The following is a 27,867-nucleotide window of genomic DNA, read 5'->3' on the forward strand; positions in this document are numbered from 1 at the left end:
CTTAAAGTATTCTTGAAATGGGATTATTACTATAGCCAGAAAACTCTGGATTGGACTCGGTAATCGCTCACCTTTTAGCCAAGATTTAGGGCAGCACACTATGGTAGGAAAGATCAGCTATTCCTTTACAATGCAGAGAGACCTCGATGTGTCAGACTGCTTTGGGTGAGGTGGGTAGACCATGCTGCACTTCATCCTGAGGGTTTTTGACCAGGGCTGTTAGTCTTTCTGGAAACCTCCTTCATCTGGCACTCCTGATACTGACCCTAACAATGCCTGGAGGGAAGATTCAACTACTGAACAAAGATAGTCTCACATTCATGAATAATAAACTAATGATGATGAAGATTAGCTTTTCACGAATAATATCTTATTTTTTTTTTCCTCAGGAACCCTAGAAGGTAAGTGGTATTATTAGCATTTTACAGAAGAAGAAATTGAGGCAGAGATTAAATGACTTGTTCCAAATCAAACATCTAGTTAGTATCCAGGGCCATATTTGAAATGTCTTCCTGACTCCAGGCCCAGTATTCTATCCTTTGTGCCACTTAGCACATATATTTCCTAACATGTCAAATTTTTTTAAAAGTTCTACATGGTGCTGAGAATTGCATACATTCTTTAGCAATTCTATTGAGAATATGTCATATTTTCACTCCAGTTTTTCAAGCAATTTATTTAATTCAATGTTTACTAATTTTTGTTGGTCTTACCTCAAAATAAAAAAGGGACTTTGAAATCACCTAACACTCTTGTATTACTGTTCATGTCTTTTTGGAATATTATTATTTTTATACGAATTTACCTGCTACAATTTAACACAAAAGGTTAATTTAATCTTTTTTGTCTATAAATTATCCTAAGTATTTAACCTGGGCCATAGTTTGTAATTAATAAATAATTATGACTGACCAATTTTCTTTTATTTCTGTTGTTTATGATGTTTGAAAAGCAAATAATTTATTTAATTTATTTAAGTCTGGTTCTCTTTCTAGGATGCTTTACCAATCTTCATTTTAATGAATGTTCCTCTTTTTTAATGGTTAGATTAAGGTTTGTGGGGTAGTCACATTGGATTGCCTTCTAAGCTCTTTTGCTCTTTAGAACACATTATTCCCTTTCCTCCTATGATTTTTTTGGGGGACTAATCTTGTGTTATTTGAATATCCTTTCTTTTGTACTTTAATGTTTTTCTTCTTCCATATTATCTTATACTTCTATGTCTTTGCATTCCTGATCACTTATTCTCTTTTTGTTTGTTTCTTTAATGCAACTGGCTACCATGGATTCAGGTTTTTCTTTGTTGTACATTTTTTTGGTGGACAGACAATAAATTGTGCTTTCAGAATTCTTTAATTCTTTAAACTTGTATTCAGCTACATTGTGATGCAATTCTATGGTTTCTTCTGAATACACAAGATCCTCTGCCTCATCAGGTGCTATTTATTTGCCTTTGTCTTGTAGTCGTATTTGTAGTTGCCTAGACTCATCTAGTTGATGTGGAGGCCATTTCCTTCCCATTAATAATATCTTTCCTATTGGTTTATATGCTTCTGTTCAAAGTGTTTAACTGGCTTTACTTCTTCTTGAGATCTTTGATATTTTCAGCTTTTTTCTCCTTATGTTACCCTAGTGTTTACTTTATGACTTTTCCCTCTGCTGTTTTCCTGGAGGCTGGACATCAAAGTTATCTCAGCCAGGTATTCTGCTCTCAGTTCTCTAGCTAAGGATTGTTGAAACAATGCAGTATAGCCCCAAATACAGCAAGCTTCTGTCTTTTGGTTTTCTATAGAACTGAAAAGGTGTGTGTGTGTGTGTGTGTGTGTGTGTGTGTGTGTGTGTGTGTGTGTGTGTGTGTGTGTGTGTGTTGGTTTTGATAGCCATGCCATAGCTTGGTTGATGGTGGGGAGGAGTGAGTAGTAGGGGTTAAAGGATTAGGATTCTCTATTGTTAGTTTAGTGGGTTTATACTTCAGGATTCCTGCTGACCAGCTGTCTTGAAGACAGCTGAAATTCCTTGATTTCTTATGGATATATCTATTTTGGAGAGATTTGAGATATACTGAGGAAATTTCTATTTCTCCATCTTCATGGTCATTTGACCAATTCTCTTCTTAATTTATTTTGAACCCAGATTACTGTCTATGTGTAGTACTTGTTCAAGATAAACTAACTCAATGAACTGTTCATTTCATCTGTCATAATTTGAGAAATTTGCAATCTTTTTTCTGATTTTTTTATTATAGTTTTTTATTTACAAGTTATATGCATGGGTAATTTTTCAGCATTGAAAATTACAAAACCTTTTATTCCAACTTTTCCCTTCCTTCCCCCATCCCCTCCCCCTGATGGCAGGTTGACCAATACATGTTAAATACGTTAAAGTATAAGTCAGAAATTTGCAATCTTTATACACTTGGGTTTTCTGTATAAATTGTTTATGTAAAGCGTACATGATCTGATTGAGGAAACCCCATAATCCTCAATGGAAAAAGCATGATGTTATCAGTAAATAGCAATATCTTGAGAATTCCTATCCATAGAGAATCTCCCTTGATCTGAACATTGTACAAAACATTCTCCCATTAGAATTTAATTAGGAACGGTTTCTATTTTTTTATTTATTGTATCATCGGCACCTAGAATAGTGCCTGGCCCATACAAGAATTAATACATTTTTGTAAATTGATATTGTAAGAGAACAGCTTTGGCAAACAGGCATCCTCTTGATTTGGGTGCTTGACAACATTAATTAGAAGAATTTTGAATGAAGATATCTCTGTATTTACAGAGATTATGTAATATCAAATCAGGAGAAAAATAATTAAAATGCTAAATAAACACCAAGAATTGTTCAAACACTGTGGATAAATATACATAAGTAAGATAGTCTTTGCCCTCAAGGAGTTTACATTTTAACTGGGAAGAATACATACAGGGCAGTGGTGAGCAGAGGTAGGATGTTTGAGTCTAGGAAGCCTCAGATATGGTAAATGGAGTCACTAAGAATTGATCAACATACCCTTTCTGGTGGTAATGGAAGTATAATATAATCTTAATACATGCAGCTAAAATCTTGTTGGAGAACATGCAATGTGGTGTTTTTCTTTGCAGAGTCAAAAGTGGATTTTCAGTAATCAATGAACAATAAACAAAATGGGCTTTTATACCTTCTTCCTAAGTGCTGAGCAACTACAAAGATATGCTCTGTAATAAATTTTCAGAAAAGTATAGCTGAAAGGACACTGACTTTTCTAAATGATTATAACCCTCTAGATAGTTCAAGACAACAATCATATTCTACCTATACCTCGAAATCTTCCCTTCTCTTCATGAAATCCTTAATGCCTTCCACTGATCCTTATGTGGTACAACCCAAGGTTCTTTGCCATTCTGGTTACTCTAAGATGAATTAACCATTTTTTTGGTGAATACTGCACATTCAATTTGAACTTTCTATTTGGTTAAATCCTTGGTGCTTTTTAAAGACAAATATGTCTGCTTCTATATTTTCTCTAATCTTATTTTTGTGAAGTTGCTTTTTTGAACCCGTCAGACATCACTTCTATCCCTAACAAATTTCATCTTATTGTATTCCATCCAGCCTCGTAGCTTGTTGAAATCTCTTTGGATACTGCCTGTCATTCAATGTGTTTGCTATCCCTCCTTGCTGATGTTTGAAAATATGATAAGCAAGCCAGTTGTTCCTTTATGTATGTCAACGATAAGATGGCCAAACAGCTCAAGGCCTAACACAGATGCCTGGAACACTCCACTGTAGATCCCCAAGGCGGCATCAAACCAATAATGATGATTTTTTTGTGTCTCTCAATTGAACTAGTTCCTGATTCACCCAACTCTGGCATCTACCACCTAGCCTACACTTCTCTGTCATGACCAAAACATAGCATTAGATTCTTTATCAAATTGCTAGAAGCAGGGAAAAATTCTAAGTATAGAATTCCCCTGATCTGTAAGTTTGCTAACTGTTCTAAAATAAAGGCGGAAATAAGATCAGCCTGATATTAATAAGTTCTTGAATAGACACCTAAGTTCTTTTTGATTACTGTTTCTCTTTCTATACATTAACTAACCATCCCTTTAATGATATGACTGAAAACTCTGCCATGATTTGAAGCCAAATTTCTGGCCTGAAGCTGGAAGATTCCATGATCTTGCTTTACTTAAAAAAAAAAATTCAGGATATTTGACTTTCTTGTGTTAATTCCCTTGTTCTTTCATCTGTGAACATGGGCACTTCTTTCGTAGAGAGCCACAGCTAAGTTGTTCTCAGATACATACACACACACTGTTTTAAATGCTTAAAAATGCACTGAGACTTTTGAAAGACTATAGATCTTCATATATGTTTTATATTATTATTTATGCTTATTATATATATGTATATATATGTATATATTACTACTCTATATACATCTTGGTTATCAGAAAAGATGAAAAAGGTTTTGGATTGATAATGAAAGTGCTTGACTACTAATTTGGCTGTAGGCACTGCTGTGATGTGATTCCCAATTTGAGCTTGCTCATGAAGATTAATTTTTCATAACAAACAAATCAACAGACAATAGCCCATCTTGGAAAATGAGTACTTGAAAATACTAGTGTGATTAATGGAATACCTTATCCTAAGATGCAGCGTGTGAAGAATGAACCGGTACTGTGGGATGATATATTTGCCAGCACATAGCAAGATGTAAAGGATGAAATTTATCTCGCTGCAATTTTGACTTATTTGAATTTATATATGCGATTCTGTGACTCCATTAAGCCAGGGGACTATTTTGAGACTAGGTTTTTAAATTCACAAACTAGAATTACAAAATAAGCTCTCTCCAAGAAACAAAAATGAGCGAGCATGAAATAATATAAAAACCAAGCATGCTACTCTGAATTAATGCTCTCTCTACATGAGGAACTGGATGTCATGGGGCTGCTGGGTGATTAATCAGCCTTAATTGAGCACTCTGTTCTTTATGCGAACTTGACAAGAAAAAAAATCTCTAGATTGGGAGTCAGGAGACCTGGGTTCTAGTTATGCTCTGTGAATAACTTTCATGGTGAGTTTGCCCCCTCCCTGCTCTTTCCATTCTCAGGATCTCCTAACTATTCCTCACACAAAAGCCTTCCTCTCTTGCCTCCAGGCATTTTCCCAAGCTGTCACCCATGCCTGGAAAGCTCTCCCTTCTCATTTCTGCCTCCTGGCTCCTCTGACTTCCTTTATCTTTCCCAAGCCCTCTTAATTCTAGCCCCTTCCTTCTGTGGATTATTTCCAATTTATCTTGTCCTTAGTTTGTATAAGGTTGTTTGTGTTGTCTACACACACACAAACACACATACAACCCCCCAAACACTCTTGACTGTTGAGTTTCCTGAGACCAGGGATTATTTTTTGCCTTTTTTCTTATCCCTAGTGAGGGAAAAGACAGTTCCTGGCCCCACTCTGGTGCAAACCCTCATCACCTCACTCCCGGATCATTGCAACAGTGCGGGGGAGCTACCTGCTTCAAGGGTCTCCCCATTCCATTCCATCCTTCTGTCTGATGTACGCTCGCTCTCTTTTCTTCCTCTCTTTTTCTGTCTCTCTTTATCTCTTTCTGTTTGTCTGTCCCTTTCACACACACACACACACACACACACACACACACACACACACAGACACACACACTTCTCTCAATAAACTTTAATGTCTCCCTATTATCACCAGGATTAACTACAAAATGCTCTGTTTGATGTTCAAGGCTCTTCATAATGTGGCTCCTCCTCCCTTCCCAGTCTTCTTGCACTTTCCTACCCAACATATACTGACATACTCTTTGATGCAGTTACACTGGCCTCCTCTTAACTGTTCCATGAACAAAACCTCCATCTCTCAGTTCCTGGCATTTTCTTTTCCCTGTCTTGGTTGTTTTTATTATAGTTCTTTTTTTTTTAAAACTGAAGCTTTTTATTTTCAAAATATATGCATGGATAACTTTTCACCATTGACCTTTGCAAAACCTTTTGTTCCAATATCCCCCCCCCACTTCTTTCCACCTCCTCCCCTAGATGGTAAGTAATCCAATATATGTTAAACATGTTAAAATATATGTAAATCCAATATAGGCATACATATTTAAACAATGATCTTGCTGCACAAGAAAAATCAGATCAAAAAGGGAAAAAAATGAGAAAGAAAATAAAATCCAAGCCAACAACAACAAAATAAATGAAAATGTTATGTTGCGATTCACGCTCAGTTCCCACAGTCCTCTCTTTGGGTGTAGATGGCTCTCATCATCATAAGATCATTGGAACTTCCCTGAATCATCTCATTGCTAAGGAGAGCCACATCCATCAGAATTGATCATTGTATAATCTTGTTGCCATGTGTAATGATCTCCTGGTTCTGCTCATTTCACTGAATATCAGTTCATATAAGTCTGTCCAGGCCTCTCTGAAATCTTCCTGCTGATCGTTTCTTACAGAACAATAATATTCTATAACATTCATGTACCATCACTTACCCAGCCATTGTCCAATTGATGGGCATCCACTCAGTTTCTAGTTTCTGGCCACCACAAAAAGGGCTGCCATGAACATTTTTGCACATGTGGGTCCCTTTCCCTCCTTTAAGGTCTTTTTGGGGTATAAGCCCAGTAGAAACACTGCTGAATCAAAGGGTCTGCACAATCTGATAACTTTTTGAGCATAGTTCCATATTGCTCTCCAGAATGGTTGGATCCATTCACAATTCCACCAACAATGTGTCAGTGTCCCAGTTTCCCCACATCCCCTCCAACATTGGTCATTTACTTCTTACTCTTGCTGCACTGATTTTGTTCATGCAAAGGATGTTCAACTTTACATAATTATTTTATTGGTAAAGCTATAGACGATCAGCCTATATATAGGGAGAAGGGTTAAATGTTGTGGGAGGACAAATTTAACCCCACTTCTAAAGGCAAGGAGAAGAATTAGAAAACCCTTTCAATCTATAGGGTTATTATTGTGAGGATCAAATAAATAATAGGTAAATGGCTCTACAAAACTTCAAGCACTATATAAATATTACAATTACTAATTGTTATTATTAGAAACAGTGAGCAGGGATACAATGTATTCCAGAGGACAACCTATTTCTGTTAGCACAATTTAGAAAGACTACAAAGTAAAGGGAACACAATGAAGGAGAATTTGATACTAATTGACAAGACACAGGTTAGGTTTGTGTGTGTGTGTGTGTGTGTGTGTGTGTGTGTGTGTGTTCTGGACTCCTATGGCAGCTTCATGAATCCCATTGACTCCTGAGAATTATGTATTTAAATGCACAAAATAAAATTTATAAGATTACAAAAGAAGTCAATTGTTTTGAAACACAACTAAAATATTTTAAAATAGTAGTAACCACCAAATTTATGGATCCCAGAGTAAAAATCCCTGAAGGAGCAATGGGATGGGAGGGCAGAAAATAATGTCAGTGAAACATCAAACCTGAGGTAGAGAGGGTGAAAAACAAGGTGAGAGTTAGCGAGGGAGAAGGAATTCTGTCTCAGCTACTCTGAACAACAGGGATAAATTGGGGAGTGGAGTATGGGATTTGGCTCCCCGTGATACAAGAAAGAAGCAGCTAATTGTGGCTCTCGAACTCTAGAGTCCTGAGATGATTGAGTAGTGAGAGAAGATGACAGATGCAAACAATAAGTAGCATAATGTGGAGAATGTATTTTCTGGGTTCTAGGTCAGTAAATAATTGGGGTTTCAGCTTCCTAATAATGACGTTGAACTCTTGTTCTGGAATGGGCCTGCAGCCTCATTCCAAATAGAAGGGAAAACTCATGGAGAATATAAAGAATCATAAAATATATGAAGAATCACCATCTGAAACAAGTATTAAATCTGTTCCTACTTGACACTAAAGAACAGAACAATCAATAGATAAATATTTGGGCTTAATCTAAGAAGAAACTTCTTACAAAAATGGCTAACAATTAGAATTGGCAGCAGTCTTTGGAACCACAGAGTTCCCCATTCTTAGTCCCCGGAACTCTTTAGGCCCAAGCAGATGATCACCTATCAGGAATGTTGTGGAGAAGCAAAATAGCAGAATAGTGAGAGTGTTGGACTTGAAGTCAGGAGTCCTGGGTTCAAATTTGTCTCTGCCACAAAAATCCTGGACTAATCGTTAATCCCTATAGTATGTGCCGGACATTTCAGTTTCCTTATCTAGAAACTGGGAATAAGGAGCCCCTAGGTGGTGCAGTGGATAGAGCACCAACCTTGAAGTCAGGAGGACCTGAGTTCAAATCTAGTTTCAGACATTTAACACTTCCTAGTGGTGTGACCCTGGGCAAGTTACTCAACCCCAATTGCCTCAGCAAAAAGAAAAAGAAAATGGAAATAATAGAACGGATGATTTCATGTCAGAAAGGTTATCAAGTCCAGCTGTTTCATTTACCAATGGGAAAATTGAGGCCCAGAGAGGTGATTTTCCTGGGTACAAAGGTAGTAAGTAGCAGAGGCAAGATTAGAATCTGGTTCTCTGAGCTCAAGTTCTCGCCACTCTGCTCTGACACTTAGGTTAGCTGCACCCCAAGGCTTATGAAGAATTATAACATATAATGTAATCACTATATTTAAGTGAGTGGTTATTATCAGAGGGGATTCCTCTTTCACCTTAGGTCTGATCTAAAGAACTTTTGAAGTTCCCTTGCGAAGTCCTGGAAGGTCTGAGTTTTTGTTGGCCTGTCTCCCTACTCCCTCGCTGCTATCACACAGAGAACCATGAGGTGACTTCTGTGCTGATGAACAGCCAGAAAAGCAATATATATATATATATATATATATATATATATAATATATATATATATATATATACACATATATATATACATACATATATATATACATATATATAATATATATATACATACATATATAATATATATACATATATATAATATATATATATACATACATATATAATATATATATATATCTGTATAGTGATTATAACAATATACTGGAAAGAACAATCCTGAACACAGAATTGCCTGGACGAAGCTTGGCCCCGGAGAAGAACCGAAAAACAATATAGAGCGCTCTTCTCTTTACAGGGGTGAGGAACCAGGGGTGTGTAGCATTACATACAGGATCTGTATGTTTTGTGTTTTGTGGTTTAGCTGAACTGATTTCTACTCTTTCCCCTCCTGCTCCCATCCCAGTCTTTTTCCTTTTTAAATGTTTTTGCTATAAGGGATGATTTTCTATAATGGAGTCTCAGGTAGGGATATATTTGGAAATTAGTATGATGGAATAACAAAGGATATTAATTATAAATAATTATAATAATAAATTACTATTATACTATATGCTATATATAATACTCTACTATTATACTATAATAATAAATTATGAATAAAAGAAAATAATAAATAAGCTGCCACTGATATCTGACATAATCCAGCAGGAAACACTTCAAAGTTCTTTGGTAGGGATGGTCCCATAGCATCCCCCAGTTACATCCCCGTGCCCAGTGTAAGATGGAGGCATGTGGCAAGCACACATTGATGGAAACCAAAACAGGCCAAAGAAAGTTGCCCCGGGCCGACCCGGCCCCTGATTTTCCAAGCAGACATCAACAAAAGTCCCCAATCAGAGGCAGCCCATTCTGGCACCCAGAGGTTAAAAATAGAGTGTGCCTCTCATTTCAATGGAAAATCTCTTGAGCTTGGAGACAGTCCAAGCTGACCTGTCTGCATTTCAACCCAAGGGATCAAGGGAGACCAGGCAGTGCTGTGCAATTATGCAAGGAGGCCGGTCTGGTCACAGTCGCTTCCTGGGTTACAAGAGATGCTTGTCTTTGTCAAAAAGAAAAAAAAATCAGAAAAATCTAAAGTTGTGCCCTGGCCAGCCCAGGGAAAAAGGGGGGACCTAGTAGCATGTTCTCCCAGTTCTTTATGAGCCCATAACAAAACTGTCCAGGAGCTGCTCAGTAGAGATCAGTCTCCTCAGTCGGCTGAGAGCCACATTGGTCAGCAGTGGTACACAGAATGGCTCTTTCTCTGAAGCTGCTCACTCATGCCAGGGTGGCTGCTCCAAAACGACCTTCAATCACTCCGAATTCTCCGGCCTAACCCTCTGTGTGAGGATCAGACATTTAGAGGGACCCAATTTAGTCCAATCTGCCTCTACATTCTCATTTTACAGATGAGGAACTGAGGCCCAGGGAGATGAAGGGATTTCAGATAATGGAGCTGAAGGGAGCAGGACCTCAAGTGCCATCTCATCCAATGTCCTCATCTTACAGGGGAGGAAATTGAGGTCTGGGAGGGATGTAGAGGGCATTGTAGACAGGATTTGAATCCAGGCCCTTTGATTCTCAAGTCAATGATCTTTCCCCATTTGCTGCCTTTCAAAGCAAGCCTTTGGAAAATAAAAGAAAGCCCCAGAAAAAAGCAGACCACGTTTGGGCCGGACATAACCCTAATGGAGAATTGTTCTCCATTGGGGGGGGGGGTCATGAATGGTCCCATCCAGAGACACGAGGATGTATGAGGACAGTTGGCATGTGGGCTCCCGCTGACGGCAGCAAAGCCTCTGAAGACCACAGCCAGATCATTTCCATTTACTTCTGCTGACTTAGACACATCTCTGCCAATTCATCCCAATTCTGCTGATTTTAACATAATGAAATGCCCCAATATTCTTAATTGATGCTGCTGGTAGTTTAAAAAACATCTCTAATACATTTGGTCCAAGAGCCAGTATTCAATTAAAAAAAAAAAAAAAAACTAAAATATCGAGATGGGCTTTCCGAGGAACTCCCAGTGCCTTTGGAAAACAACCGAAACTCGACTTTACTGTTGGGAACATCATATATCCCCATACCCCTGTGGGTCCCAACTGGAAGAGATCCAGGGCTAGAGTTACACAGTGAGTAACAGAGGAAGATCGGAACCCAAGTCCAGTGTTATTTTAACTGCATCATAATGTCTCCATGTTGTGAGCAGGTAACAAAGTGAGACCCACGCGGTTTCACTTAGGTCGTGTCAGAAAAGAAAGAACAAAAGAAGAAAAGATGGCACATAACTGCCTAAATATGTAATTTAGTCTAAATTGTAGAAGACCTTTTAATACCCTGCTAGATGGTGGGAATCTTTGAATGTCAGAAGAAGCTTCAATTGCATTTGGGCTGGTAATGGGGAATCCATGAATGTTTTCGATCAAAGGGATTATACAATAATCACCAATCCCCACCTCTTCTAGGAGATTTACTAGGGATTGATCCCTTTTTTTTTTTTTAACAAAACTATTAGTTTCACTATAATTCTTCTCCTCCTCCTCCTCTTCCTCTTCCTTCTCCTCCTCCTCTTCCTCTTCTTCCTCTTCCTCCTTGTCCTTCTTCTCCTTCACCTCCTCTTTCTCCTCCTCCTTCATCAACATCATCTTCTTTCTCTTTCCTCCTCCTCCTCCTCCTCTTCCTACTTCTCCTTCTCCTCCTCCACTTCTTCCTCTTTCTCTTCCTTCTCCTTCTTCTTTTCCTCTTCTTCCTCCTCTCCCTCCTCTTATAATTCTACATTTGTTCCTTGATGCACACGAACTGTGTGGCTTTAGGTAAGTTCATTTGCCTCTAGAACTCAGTTTCCTCAACAGTGAAATGAAAGGGTTGTACTAGATAGCTTCTGAAGTCTCTTTCAGCTGCAGATCTGTGATCTTGAGTGTGTGTGTGGGAGGAGAGATCAATGTACAGAAATAATTATGATATTTTAAAAAGAAGCTTTTCAGTGCCATAAGGGAGATACCCCGTAGCTTGGGAGTCCAGGAGAGGGAAAGCATGCTTGTGGCTAATAAGCCAAGGACAGTTTCATCCCTTGTGCCTCTTATTTCTGCCCTTCTATTAGATCTCTCTAGAGGAATTCCCAGAAGCCTCCCTCTGGGTCCTTTAATTTAACTTATTTCAACCATTAATTAGAAATGATTTTATCTTCATAACCTCAGCTCCACTGACAGAATGAGGTACCGTGATATTCTTCTGGGCTTTTTTTTTTTTTTTTTTTCATTTTCTACAGCTGTTCTGAGCTGTACAGCTCAGTTGGGGGGGTGGGGACGGGGACTAGATTTTCTCTGACACAAATCAGAGAATTAAAGAAGGTAACTTAGAGATCATTTAGTTCAAATTTCCAACCCATAAAATAACAATGGTAATAGAACTGATCGTCCCTTCCACTTGCTTTAAAGCTTACTAGTACTTCCTCCTATCGATGCCATCAGAAGGAATTATCTCCACTTCACAGATGAGAAACTAAAGCCCAGAGAAATGACTGAGATTCTCCCAGCATCCCCCAGCCACCGTGTTCCCAAGAGTCTAAGACGCCAATCCAGGCCTTTGGAATCCCAAGCCTTGAGCCATCTTGGAACGCAGCAAGAGTTAACCTTTCTAAAGAACTTCGAGCTTGCTTCAGAGCTCTCAGCTCCTCCCATTTCACCACAAATGTTCGGGATGAGCTGTGTAAGGATGTTTTACACGTGGTGACCCTGATATTCAGAGAGGTTAGGTAACTTGCTCAGAGTTACACAGCTAGAATGAGGGTGGGCAGTAGGAACCACTGTAATGCTCACAGTGCTGAGTCTGGGAGCCATTTTTCTGCCTTCAAATCCAGGCTCAGACGCTTGTTAATCATATGATCTTGGGCTAGTCACTTCCCCATTTGCCTCGGTTTCCTCAGCTGTAAAATAAGCTGGAGAAGGAAATGACAAACTTCCCCAACCGGGGTCATGGGTGGTCAGACACGGCTAAACCGGCTCCACAAAATAAAATTCTAGGCTGATTATCACCTTCCTTCTGCCTTACATATTTCCACTGATGGGAAACTTACTGCCTCAGGAGACAGCTTGTTCCATTTGCTGCCATGTGAATTGTGAAGATTCAACTCCTTCTAATGAGCCCACATTTGTCTCCCTGGCAAGTTTCCCTCATGGCCCTAATTCTGCCTTCTGGAGAGACGCAACCCAGACCACTTCTGGGGGAGAGCCCCCTCCCTCCTTCCATGTACCGACAGTCCCAACCTATCTCCAATCCCCTAACCCTCCTCTGGGATTCCTTGGAGCCCGAAGCCCAGGAGCAAGACAGGGCTTCCCCGACGTGGGACCTGAAGGTTTGGCCAATCGCCTGGGCCCGGCATTCACTCCCTCTCCTAGCCCCAGAAGCCGCACAAAGAAGCCACCATGATGTGCGGAGGCCCACGGGCCCAAGGTGGTAGGACACAGAGGTCCTGAGACCCCGGCCTGTCCTTCCTTTATCTCCAGCTGACAGAGCCTCCTCCACATGCATCTCACTTCCCCTACTGCTTTAGGGCAAATAGGGGGGCTGCCAAAAATCGTGGGCAAGACAGAAACTGAGAACAAACGGTACAGGGAAGGCAGCTTGGGGGAGACACAGCTGCAGGCATTCTCTGCATTAAAATTATATATATATATACATATATAAATGTGTGTATACATACAGATACGTACATACGTATGTCTGGGGGAGAGTCCACTAACCACTAGGGTTGAGAGCTTATCAGGAAGCTTTCCTGGAAGTAAAGTTCTTTGACACTTAAAAATGGCATCATTTTCTCTTCTCATCCTCACTATCATCACCAGGAGCTGCCCAGGAGCCTCATGGGAAGCCAAGTGCATTCTGAGCAGGGAAGCAGGGATGGGGGGGAGTGGGAATCGTAAAGGTGGGGGATGAGTTGGGGGATGGGCATCATAAATGTGGGGATGAGTTGGGGGATGGACATCATGAGTGGGGGGATGGGCATCAGGAACATGAAGGGGTGGGGTGGGGTGGGGTGGGGAGGCAGCATTAAGGCACAAAAGCAGGAGATAGATTGCTGCCATAATGGAACAGAAAATAGACCAATTTGGTGGGAATATAAAAAAGCAAGCTCAGAGGTTCATAGAATCACAGGCCTGGAGCCCGAAGAGGCCTTAGAGTTCACTCAGGTCAAACCCTTCATTTGACAAAGAGAGGAAACCGAGACCCAGGGAGGAAAAGCCACTTGCCTAAATTCCTATAGGTAAAAGAGGTGATGTCAGGACTTGAACCCAGGTCACCAGGTCTCGGTTTTTTTCTCCCACCCCCTTCTCTCCTGTGATGCACCTCTTGGAGGTCCTTCAGGGACTCTGACAAACAATAAGTGGAAAACTTAGTGACTTTACTCAAACTTGTTCCATCACTTCCCTAGTTGCTTAGTTCTATTTCTTTTTTTGTTGTTTTAATAAAAGTCTATTTATATCCCACTTATCACCTTCTCTTTTTTGCTGGTTTATGTGGTAAACCTAAGGAAAAGTTGATATTTAAAATAGCTTGAGGAGGGAGGGGTGGGTGGGCGGAGGCAGAAGATATTTTCATGTATGTTTGTTTTCTAAATAGGTCAGTGCTTTTCTCTATGTATTTGGATACTATCTGGTCTCTTAATACCTTTCTCAGCCTCCTTAAATCACTACCTTTTTATTTTTATTTTTTAAGCACCTCGACTAATTATAGTTAGCGTTCTCACCTCTCAAGCTTTTCAGACTCACATTGTTCAATTTGTGAAGGTGTGACTGATTTTCCTAGGCCACATCAAAACCCCTGGCTTAGCTGAGGCGGGATGACCAGGCAGGAGGAACACTGGGAAGGAAGAAGCTTCCCACACTGGACTGGACTGGACTGAACCGGATTGGACTGGATTGGACTGGACTGGACTGAACTGGATGGCCTCTGGAGATCCAGTATGATTCCATCTGTTGTCCGACCTCTTTCCCCCCAATGACCATCCATCACATTTACCAGGCCCGGCTCTCAAGGCGCTCCGCTCTAAAGAGGAGATTATTGAGATGCTCCCCATCATCATTATTGCTGTACTAATTCACAGGCCTCCACGGAAGCCTACTTTCACGGGGATCATAGAGGGACAGAATAGACTTTAGAGGCATTTGAGTCCAAGGCCCTCATGTTACAGATGAAGAAATGGAAGTTTATAAAGATTAAGTGATCTGCCTAAAGGCTTAGGGCTCCTAGTGCTCGAGGTGTGATTTGAATCCAGGTCTTCTGGGTTCCAAATCTAGCAGCTTGAGTCTGTAAATAGAGAGATGGGCTCAGATGCGGATCAGATTCAGCTGCTTACTATCTATGGGACTCCAGGCAGGTCATTTAACTGCTATCTGCCTCAGTTTCCTCATCTGAAAAATGGGCCAATCCCAAAGAGTTATAGATTCATGTTGTTTCTCCTTCGTTCTTGAAGAGACTCCTGACATCACGGAGGTGAGGGATCCATGACATACAAGGGAATGGGAATGAAGAGAGGGAGGGCTGTGCAAAGTCACCTGCCTCGCTTTCCCCTCCATCTGGGTCCCGTAGCCAGATATAGATCAGGATGAGTGGAGATGTCTGTATAATTATGCTTCTGCATAAACACATACATGCATAGTCATATATGCACAAAATATATTCATAGATCTACATCCATATGTATAGACAAATCACTTTGGAAACTATAAAACGCTACCTGAATTAGCTTACATATAAGCATATGCGATATATGAGCTATTAGTCATATACATATATATGCATATTCATATATACAGATATATTACTTTGCAAATTATAAAGCATGTTTATAAAAGCAGATGCAAAATCATATATAAGTATATATATGTATAAAATTGTGTGTGTGCGCACATATATGTATAGGAAGAATCCCATATGTTTGTGAAGGGCTTTAAATGCCAAAGACATCCGTATTTCACGCCACAGATCATAAGGAGTCAATAGAGTTGCTGGGGCAGGAGAGTAGCTGGGTTGTCCCTAGGCTTTAGAAGTCTCACTTTCGAAGATCCCAATTATCCTTTTCAGGAAGGTTTTACTAGAAACATAGAAATCGGATCAGTGCCTAATTTGTAAAGCTGCAGCGATCTTAGAGGGGAAACTGAGGCTCAGCAGATGATGGGACTTTCCCAATGTGACCAGATGGTTCTCTTCACCTTGTCATTGTAGTACTTAAGGGGAGCTGGCTCAGGAGTACCAGGACTTGGATTCTAATTCTGTCTCTAGCCCTTAGTCTAGATGGTCTTATCCTCTCTGGACCTTTGAATTCCTCATCAGGAAATCGATCTAGCCCTGACTCTGTAATGACCTTAAGTCACTTTAGCTTCTTTCAGCAGCAGTTTCTTCACTTATAAAATGAGGGGTTGGATTTGAAGGCCTTTGAGGTCCCTTGCCCCATCTGTGGTCCTCCCTCAGCCACCTTGGGGTCCCGTGTCCCCTCTTCAGCCCATCTCCATAGTCCTCCCTGAGCCACCTCGGCGCCCTGCATCCCCACTTGGGCCCATCTCCATGGTCCTCCCTGAGCCACCTCATTATCCCACATCCCTGCTTGGGCCCATCTCCACAGTCCTCCCTCAGCCACTTGGGCCCTTCTCCTAGGTCAGAAAGCCAAGGGAGAGACTGTCCGCTCAGGACTCTTCTGGGAAACACTCCTCCAGAGAGAAGGGCAGCTTAAGTCGCTTAGACAAAACTAATCTGAACTACATTACGACAGCGTCCTTTCCCATTTGTGCATTAATATCGGGGAGAGGGGCTTAGGGAGGTGAAGTCAACCCCCATTTGATGCTCAGGCCGAACTTCAAAAGGAAACGCAATCACATCTTTGCTGCTTTGATCTTGGCAGAAATCACGGAAGGCTCAGGATCAAAAGCACTTGTAGGGCTCCAAGTGCTTCCCGAGGGTCCTCCCAGGAGAGCCCCCCCAGTCTGGTGGAGGAAACTCCCTCTGAAAGGGCTCAGGGCCACTTAAAGGCAATTTTCTCTGTGCGTGGAAACTTCTCAGAGGATTCCCAAGCCGTGTCCTTCTGAGACACTTCGTGCTTCCTGTTGAAGAGAAGAGACCTCCTTTTCTTGACTACCGGGCTACATCAGCAGACCTCCCTCGGGCACGTTCTAGCCAGGTGGAAATGCTCCAGGTTTCAGCCTGCTGATGAGCCAAAGGACCGTCCTCACGGAGCGGGTAAAGGTTGTATCATCACGTTGGCCACGGGGCAGCCAGGTGGCACGGTGGATGGAGTGCCAGGCCTGGAGTCAGGAAATTCAGCCTCAGACACCTAATGTGAGCCTGGCCAAGTCACTTCACCCTATTTGCCTCTGTTTCCTCATCTCTCAAATGAATGGCAGAAGGAAATGGCAAACGACACGATTTCTCTACCAAGAAAATCCCAAATGGGGTCACTGAGAACTCATGTCTAGACCTGGTTCTGACACTGATCTGTGGCCCCAGGCAAATCACTTCAATTTCTTCAACAATAAAATCAAGATTAATATTAATAATCTATATGAATTAAAATACTAATCTAATATTGATACCAAATATTCCTTCCTTCCTGTCCTGTTTTTGAAGATCTAAAATCACTTAGCTGAACCCCTGCTGTAATTTGAAATTTAAAAAATATTGTGTCAGACTTGAATGAATGAATAAAAGTGCTTGCTAAGGGTTAGCCATATGTCAGGCACTGAAGTAAGCATGAAAACATTTGCATTCTAATAGGTTAAGACAAATAAGAAATGACAAGGATGCTCTGGGAAGTCATATGATTGGCAAATGGAGTCAAAGAGCAAGTGATAGATGACCTTTTGGGAGATGGTAGTGCTGATATGATGATAATAATAATGATGATTAATAAAAATAATTTTTAATAGTTAACATTTATTTCATGTTTTCAAGTTAGCAAAGCATTTTAGATATGTTATTTTGTTTGATCTGCACAACAATCTCATGAGGTAAGTGTTATTATTATCCTTATTTATCAGATTAAAGAAACTGAGGCTAGGGCTAGTTAATGACTTGTCCACAGTCCTAGTCAGAAATTAACTGAGGCAATATTTGAACTCAGATCTGTCCTGACTCAAAGTCCAGAGCTTTTTCAGCTGGGCCACATTGCTAGTTCTGTAAAGGATCAAAGTTGAAAGGAAAATTGGAAAGGGAGCATTGAGTTTGAGGAAGGGGTCACTTTCCAATTGACCCAATAATCTCAGATTTCCCAAGTTCACATTATTGCATTAGAACTATGACTTTAATATGCCTTAAACTCAGAATCTACTAACAGTTTCAGTCCAGGAAGAAACACTTGTTCTCTTTCATCATACCCATATAATGGGTATTTGTGCATTAATATTAGGGAGAGGGATTCTTCTTCTTCTTCCTCTTCTTCTTCCTCTTCTTCTTCTTCTTCCTCTTCTTCCTCTTCTTCTTCTTCCTTTTCTCCCTCTTCTTCTTCTTCCTCTTCTTCTTCTTTCTTTTCTTCCTCTTCTTCTTCCTCTTCTTCCTTCTGGTTCTTAACTTTTTTTTTTTAACAAAAGAGATCCCTTTGGCTTTGTGGGAAAGTCTATGCATTTCTCAGAATTATGTTTCTGAATGCACAAAATAAAACTCACAGAATTATAAAGGAAACAAATTACACTGAAATACAATCATCAAAGTGTTTTATCATTATTATTATTATTCACAACCCCCCACTTTAAGGATCCCTTGTTCCAAAGTGAATCTGATAGTCTATTGATACCAAATCCAGGAGCACTTTCTGTATGACACATCTCCCCAAACATCAGGATACAAAGCTTTTCTTTCCTTTGTTCTTTACACATATCAACACCCAAGCAAAGAGCCAGGAGTATGAATCAAAGCCAATAACTAACCAGCGAAGTATTGTTTGTCCACCTGGATGTGGCTGACATTTCTCTAGCTGCCGGGAGCCAGGCCAGAGGACCTGTCTACTTCAGACAAGCAACAGGTAGGGCCAGCTGTAACTACAGTCAGCGGGGACGCGGTACCTCAGCTGGCATGGAGAGCAATTGAGATTAGGAAGTACACAGACTGGTAGCTCAAGTCTAGCTCAGAGGCAAAAGGGGAAGCGAAGTGTCTCTAGTTGTTAAAGACTTCACCAACCAAGGCAGAAAGCAGGACTCAGAACTCAACTTTCCCCTCCCGTGCTTTGGGTCCGCATATCAGATATGAAGTTCACATGTTCTTCTCTTACTTGGGTCAGAATCATAGTTCTTTGGAGCATAGATTTGGAGCTTTTAGGTCATGATTCACTTCTTTTATTTCATAGATGAAGAGGTGGAGTCTCAGACAGAGGTTCAGTGACTTGTTTAAAGTCACGCTACTAGCACCTAAGGTAAGATTTGAACTGAAGTCTTCCAACTCCATCACTCTTCTTCATCTCTGCTTTTTGGCTTTCTGGTTTCCTTCAAGTCTCACTAAGCAAACCTCCCTAGAATCTTAATCTTAATGCTTTCTCTTTGAGATTGCCTTTCATTTATTTTGGATGTATATCTCACTTGTACATAATCTTTGACATGTCTTCTCCAACAGACTGTGAGCAAGTTGAGAGCAGAGACTTCCTTTTCTCTCTTCATTCCTCTTTCTTTAAATTTCCATCACTTTGCATAGAGATTGCCATGTGTAGGCACTTAACAAATGCTTGTTGAATGACTATCCACTATATCATACTGCCTCTCTCAGGAGGGTTATGACACATGGACTGGCAGATTTTTCATCTTCCATATTCTCAGTAATCTGTGTCCAAAAGAAAACTCTGTAGTGTTTTATTTCTCCAAATATGCATAAAATAGTTTTTAACATTCATTTTCACAAGATTTTGTGCCCCAAATGGTTTCTCCCTCCTTCCCTCCTCTTCTCCCTTCCTAAGACAACAAGCAATCTGATATAGGTTATATGTGTATATGTACAATCCTTTAAACATATTTTCATATTTGTCATGTTGCATAAGAAAAATAAAATAAAAAGTGAAAAAAATCCATGAAAAAGAAAAAAAGAAACAAACCAAAAAAGGTGAAAATCCTATGCTTCGACCCACATTCAGTCTCCATAGTTGTCTCTTTGAATGCGAATGGTATTTTCCATTGTACTTTTATTGGAATAGTCTTGGATCACTCATTGCTGAGTAGAGCTGTTTGTCATTGTCACTTCACCCAGCATCAGTTTATGTACATCTTTCCAGGCTTTTCTGAAATCAGCCTGCTCATCAATTCTTACAAAACAACAGTATTTCACTGCATTCAGATACCATAACTTATTCGACCATTCCCCAACTGATAGGCAGCCACTCAATTTCCAACTCCTTGCTACTACAAAAGAGCTGCTACAAACATGTCCTTTCTCCTATATTATGATCTCAAAAGAGAATTTAGTATTATTCCCCCCAAGCTCATCTCTCCTCTGTCACTCACAACCTTGGAGTTACCCTTAACGTCACACAATCCTTCATCCCATTTGTGGTTAGCTGCCAAGTCCATTGTTTCATTACCAGGTGTTGTCAATTCTACCTCCTCCAATTCTACCTGTTCTCTTCTCTCTACTCCCATGGCTACCATCCCTGTCTAGGCCCTCCTCAACTAGTCTATTGGAATAACCTCTAATTTGTTTTTTCCTGTCTCAAGTCTCTCCCCTTTCCAATCTTTCCTATAGAAAGTTGCCAAATTAATCTTCAGAAACTACTGGTCTATCCAGTGGCAGATTCTAGTGGCTTCTTGTAACCCACTGATTTTGCTTTTAAGGCCCTTTATGACCCAACTTCAACTTACCATTCAAAGCTTTCCTCCTTTTCCTGTATTTTGAGATATAAATTAACAGGCTTTCTTGCTCTTTACAAAGGACATTTTTCTTCCCTCCATACCTTTCCACAAGCTGTTTACGCTGCCCCTCTCCTTCCTACTTTTTAGAATCCCTAGCATCCTTCTTAGGGTCTGAGGCAGCAGGGCCATTTTGAGTAGCCCTAGGGCATAGTCTGGTGTCTCATTTTGAGTAATAATTTAATAAGGGCCCTTTGACTCCAAATTTCAGTTGAGGCGTCAAGTCCTACATGAAACTTTTCCATATCCTATCCTCCTCCAGCTGCTAATAACCTCCAACAATGTATCTTGTATAAAATTATATCCACATCTTGTCTCTATCAATAGAGTCTAAGTTCCTTGGAAATGGAAACTGTTTTACTTTTGGTTTTTGTATTTTCGATATCTAGGACAGAATTATGGAAATAATTATTGGTTGCTTTATTGGTTTCCCCTTTGAGATTCTTCTCTCTTTCACTTAAAGACAAGGAAGGTAGAGAGGCTGAGTACCCAAAATGCATAGCAGCAAGTGACATTTTCTTTCATTTTTCTCTTCTCCATTTTTCCATCACCACACCAATGTCTATTATCTATTTTCATTCTTGAAGTATGTCAGCTCCAAACATTCTGCACAAATGCATCAAGAGGAGCCATTCCAGTGGGATTGGCCCAGTGCTTTTGGCCACATTAATGCACACAGTGTGGTCTGATCACAAATCATGGATGGCTCCATGGGTCCCCTCCAAAAAAAAAAAGCTGTGTTATAATGTCTAGAAATGTCTCTATTCTCTATGTCTACAGCATTACAGAAGAACAAAACTTCAAGCCAAACCAATGCCTACCAAAAAAAGCCAAACTCAGAAATGTAATTTCCTTCATGGAAGAAATGCCTGGTAAGGAAGTTTGCTCCATCATTGCAGACTGATACTGGCTCTGCAAACACATATTCTTAGAGAGTTAGTCCTCATCAAGTCTTAAGGAGATTTGTTGGGACTTTGAGGGTTATGTGGCCACAGAAACTCTGAAAGACAAGCTACCAAGTTGATGATAGCATCCTTGTTGCTGTGTGTGGTGATGGGGTGGCAAAAAGATAATAATCTGTTGTCTTCAGGACCACAGAAAGAATATTGGCTGTGGATGTCAGAGGCTCTAGCTTCAAGTCCCATTTCTGTGTCTTAATGCCTATGGCACCTTAGGAAACTCACTCTTTAAAAAAAAATAAATTAAAAAAAAAAAAAAGGAAACTCACTCTTTCTCTAAGTCTCAGTTATCTCATCTTTAAAATGGGGATTGACTTCAGAGGCCATGCCAAGGTCTAAATCTAGGATCCTATGTCAATCCTCCCTATCTCTTACAATTAAAAGGGAATCTCCAGTTGAAATAAGGCTTTACTCTGCATCATTAAAGTGTACTAGTGAATCCCTTACTTCTCTGACTCTTCTGTAAGATGGCAGGGGAGTAGATGATTTCTAAGGGCCCTTTGTAGCATCCATACTCTGTAATTTTATGCTTTTGTATAGAGAAATGATGCCCTCCCTTGTTGGAAGAATGGGTGATTTGTGGAGGGAGATGTCAACATGACCCCAAAAGAAAGGGTTTAGAAGCTTTGGGGTTGTGTGCTGTGTTCTCTCTCCCCAAAATCCTGGAAGATGTAAAAAAAAAGGAATGAGAGCAAAACATGTTACTAGTCATTGTAAGAGCCTAAGAAGTCATTTTTTTAAAGTTACTTCAACTTCAGTGGACCAACCTTCTGATTTGTTGGATGAAGAGTTAAAATCAGACACTCCGCCATTTATTTCAACTCTGGAACCCTAAAAAATTAGCTCCTGGCTATACAGTTATTCGGTAACAGAGGCAGGCCTTAGCATCCTGGCCTCCTCACCCTTATTTGGCCTAGTGGATAAAGCCTTATACTTGGAATTAAGAAGACTCAAATTCAAATCTTCCCTTAGACACTACTTGTGGGACTTCTGTTTGCCTCAGTTTCCTCATCTGCAAAATGAGGATAAAAGGAGCACCTACCTCATGGGGATGTTGTGGGGACTAAATAAAACAGTATATTTAAAAATACTCTGTAGACAATAAAGCATTTTATAAATGCAGTCATTGTATTATTAATAGTTTTACCCCATCATGTCTTCCTGACATCTTCTTGAGCATAGCCTTTTTTCTAAAAATACTCTCTCAGGGTGCTCCCTGCTAGGAAATCTCCAAGGGTGCAATTCACACATAATTCTAAAATCCACACTTATCACTGTCTTCGTTGGCAAAATAAGTGTAAACATGATCCTATTTGAGCAATTTCTTTGGAGTTGTTCTGGTGTTAACAAGTTTCAGCCCAAATTTTGCCCTTAAGCTTAAAGGTTTCCAGAAGAGGAATATGATATATAAGAAAATGTTGGAGGTTGGAATAAAAAAAGACATTGGATTAATTTTTCAGGGTTATAGCCACTACTCTTGGTATATGAATGGGCGGGGGTGTAGCTTCTCCATCTGATAGTGGAAAATTGCTTCTCATTTAATGATAGAGACCATGACAAATAACACACCCATTTTGGCTATCCTTTCATCTAAGAGGAGAAAACATTAAGAAGCCTGCAAATGGAAACAGGCTCTTGGCAAATAGGGATTAACAACTTTGTTTCAGCCTGTGTGGGTGAATCAGGGCAAAGGAATCGTGGAACTTTTGAGACTTAGGACAAGTAGACCCACTAGCAGGCTACTGCAATAATCAAGGTACAAGATGGAGTGAAAACAGGGTCAGAGGAGAAGAGGGGGCACAGTAGAGAGATGTTGCAAAGGTGAAATCTACAAAGATGCTGCAGAGGTGAAATCTGCAAGAGATGCTGTAATGGTGAAATCTACAAAGATGCTACAGAGGTGAAATCTGCAAGAGATGCTGTAATGGTGAAATCTACAAAAGAAGCTGTAATGGTGAAATCTACAAAAGAAGCTGCAATGGTGAAATCTACAAAAGATGTTGCACAGATGAAATCTACAAACGATGCTGCAATGGTGAAATACAAAAGATGCTGCAATAGTGAAATCTGCAAGAGATTCTGTCATGGTGAAATGGAAGGCCTTGGCAAGAACTTGGATATGGGGAGTGAAAGATGGAGAGGAATCAAAATGACTCCTAGATTTTGAGCCTAAGAGACTGGGAGAATGGAAATGCCCTGTGCAGTAATAGGAAAGATCTGAGGGCAGGACTAGGGGGAAAGATGGTGAATTCTGTTTGGAATATATTGAGCATATCTTGCCTACTGGATATACAATTCAAGATGTCTGAAAGGCATTGAATTCATTACTTTTTAGGATACCAAATAGATCTCTTTGGTGCCTAGATTAGGTGCTAGAAAAGACCTTAGAGGTGATTGAGTACAACCACCTCTTTTTTTTTTCTCCAGTAGCAGCCAGATACTAAAGTGGCTAGCGTGCTGACTTGAGAGCCAATACAAATTTAACCTCTGATACTTATTAGCCATATGACCCTAAAGACCATTTAGTCCAATTCCACCAATTTTTAGAGGAGAAAACAGACCTATGAAACTAAATAAGTTATCCAAAGTTATATGGATAGTAATTGGCAATGGAAGATTTGAATCCAGTACTTCTGACTCTACTTTCCACTATAGCCATGTTATTAAATCAGATCTGTTTTCCTGTACTTCATTTGTTCTAGGCAGCTCTCTAGCCCACACAGAATATTGTCCATGACACAAGGCAGCTTTTCCCATGTTTAAGGACAAGATAATGCCCCTCTACCCTTGAACTTCTCTCTCTTAAACATTCTTCACAGTGTCTGATATGCCAGCATCCTTATCCCCTGTCTCTGGACAGCTTTGTCAATGCCCCTTCTAATGTACAGTGTTCAGATCTAGACAAATGTGGGCTGTTTATCTCTGAATTAATCAACAACAGTTTATTAAACACATATCCCATTATGTTAGATGACAAGGATATTTAAATAAAAGTGAAACAAAATAAAGTACAAGGTGATTACATATGAGATGATTCTGGAGAAAACATTAGAAAGAGTATTGGATTTGGGGAAGGGGGATCAAGAATGGTTTTGAAGAAAATTAATTGTTCTATTGAAAAAAGGTAAGAAAAGAGTACATTTCAATACAAAGGGAAAATTAGCGAGAGAAACTAAGAAAAGACCACTTTGTCTAGAGTCAAGGAAGGAGACTGATAAATGATAAGACTGAAAAAGGAGGTTCAGGGTCAGATTGTGAGGAATTTTAAAAGCCACTCAACAAACAGGCATTTATTAAATGCTTGCTGTATGCCAGACACTGGACTTTACTAGGGGGCATAAAGAAAGGCAAAAACCAGGGTTCCTGATGTCAAGGAGTTCACTGCAAATAATTGTGTACAGATAGAACATCCAGGATGTTCCCCAAGTCTTAGGGGAATCATAAACATTAATAAGTTTAAGCTTTAATCATTTCGAACCACCTTTACTTGTACACACATTGTATACAGTGGAAGTGGAAGATCCTCTCAGAGGGCAGACACTAGTGAAGGCAGGGAGAAATATCTTCTACAGAAGCTGGATTTAAGCAGAGTCTTAAGGAACTAGGGATTTTTTTTTTTATTCTCGAGGTTAGAGAGAGCTCCTGCAACTTACCGAGTAAGGGAGTGGGGGTTGATGCAGTCAGACTTTCATGAACAGAAATTGAAAACAGCCACCGATCACTTTGTTGATCAAACAGTCACCAAACTCAGAGTAATTTCTCAGCCAGTGCCTTCTCCTAGCAGCAAGGAATCCCATGTGGACAATTCAACAGTAAGGATTTTATTGTCATTATTCAGTCATGTTTGACTCCTTGTGAATCCATTTGTAATTTTCTTGGCAAAAATACTGGGGCAGTTTGCCATTTCCTTCTTTCACTCATTTTACAGACGAGGAAACTGAGGCAAATAGGGTAAAGTGACTTGCCCAGGATTATAAACTATAGGCACTCTATCCACTGTGCCATTTGGGTAGTCAAAAATGAAAGTGTCCTTGTGCCTTCAAGAAGCTTGGTTTTCCAGCAAACATTTATTAAATACTCTTAGGAAAAGACACCATTCCTAGACCACTCACCTCCTCATAGAATCCTTCTCTTCCTTTAGTGCAGATCAAGTATCACCAAGATATAAAGCTTGTCCCAATTCCCAACTGTAAGTGTCCTCCTCCTCTAACTCCCTGATCTGGCTATCTTATATTCAATCTCATTTATTTTGTATTTAATTGTTTTGTATTTAATCTACATGTGTTGTCTCCTCCTTCAGATTTAAATCCTAGGAGAGTAGAGATTGTTTTATTAGGTGTATTTGTATCTCCCAGAATATTAAATAGGTGCTTAATAAATGCATATGCAAAATGACACAAAAGCAAAATGTTTACTGCTCTCAAACAATTAAAATTCTCTGGAGAAGGGCGTCTTTACTTGGAGACTTGGGAGCTCCAATGAATTTAGTGCCCCTAGCGCACCCACCAGTCTCCCTTTCAGCATTGATCATTTCCATCTTTTATCATTCTATAAACATTCATTAAGTTCTTACTGAATGCCAGATATTGTGCTAGTACTGAGAATGCAAAGAAAGACAAAAGTAAAATGATAAATTTCAGAGGCACCAAGAAATTGGATGAGAAAAAAAATTCTGAAGAAGGGCCCATGACACAGAAACAAGTATCCAGTTCTGGAGAAATTTTGGATCTTATTTACTTCGATACACATTTATTGAATGCCTAATTTGTACAAGTGGAAAAGGAATGTAGGATAGCAGATAGAGTGCTAGGTTTCCAATCAGGAAAGCCCTGGCTTGCAGTTCTGTTAACAGACATCTTGTGAATGACCATGAGCAAGCACTTTGGGATCTTATTGGCTCCAAGACATTTCCTTAAAACTTCAAGTTACTGATGAGCATTGGTAAAGGAGTTTTTCATAAGGTGTTCTGTATAATGATGAAAGAACAGATCCTGACTTGAAAACAAAACAGGGAAAAAGAGAACTGAAGAATGATAAAGAAAAGATTCTTTTGAACGTATTGTGGCCAAAACCAGGGATTCACTCACAAAGATAAACCAGTCTCTGCCTTTGAATAGGGTGTGATGTGAATACAGTCAAACAAATACAGAGTAATTTGATGAGGGAGAGAAAATTAACTGGGGCTAGGCTTCCAGTAAAAGGCAGAAGGAGAAGGTTAGCTCCTGAGCTGAGTCCTGAAAAAAGCTAGATATTATAAGAGGCAGAAATAAGAAAGACGTGCATTTCACTTTTAGGGAATGAAGGGTTTGTCAAAATGCCTGGTAGATATTAAAATAAATACCAAGTAAAGCAACTCTGGTAATTTACTGCACATCATACATGTTGGCAAGGATGACAAAAGATGGGAATAATCAATGCCGGAAGGGATAGGGAGAGACAGACTGGTGGGTGCATTATGGGCAGAGCTCTAAGTGTTCCAACCATTCTGGATTTGATTTTGCAACTATGAAAAATCTTTAAACTGAAAACCCAGTGATCCCACCACCAGGCATATACCCAAGGAATTCAAAGCCAGAAACAAAAATCAATACATGACAAAACATTCAAAGCAGTGTTCTTTGTGGTGGCAACGAAGCAGGAACAAATGGATACCAATCCATTGAGAAACGGCTGAAAAAACTAGATGAGAGTGATTTTCAAATGTCACAAGAAATGATGAGAGGAAGTCAGAGAAATGTGGGAAGGTTTTTATGAACAGATTTGAAATGAAGTAAACAAAATTAAGAGATGAGTCAATAAACCCAATGACTCTGACAATGTAAATGAAAAGCTTAGGAAAAGAAGAAGTCTGAATGAATGAAAAACTGTGTTATGTACGGGGATGAAAAATATCACTGGGTTTGGAATCTGAGGCCTTAGATCAAAATCCTGTCTCAATCACTGACTAGACAGGGGACTCTGGGTAAATCACTGAACATATCCTGGGACTCAGTTCCCTCATCTGTCACATGTGGGAGCTGCACAAGATGACTTCTGAAGTTCCTTCTAGACTCTCGTGGCAGAAAGGTAGGGAAACACTAGGATAGAAAACTGCTTATACTGATCAAGTCTCTGAATTCAACATTTAATTATTTATCTTTGTCATTGAGGACAAAGCCTGGAGAGAGTGAATAGGAAATGAATATGATGTAAAGAAAAAAGAGAACATTCAATCAATTAACAAACTTTTATTAAGC

Source organism: Antechinus flavipes, chromosome 4 (assembly GCF_016432865.1).
Source record: "Antechinus flavipes isolate AdamAnt ecotype Samford, QLD, Australia chromosome 4, AdamAnt_v2, whole genome shotgun sequence".
In the NCBI taxonomy this organism is placed as follows: domain Eukaryota; kingdom Metazoa; phylum Chordata; class Mammalia; order Dasyuromorphia; family Dasyuridae; genus Antechinus; species Antechinus flavipes.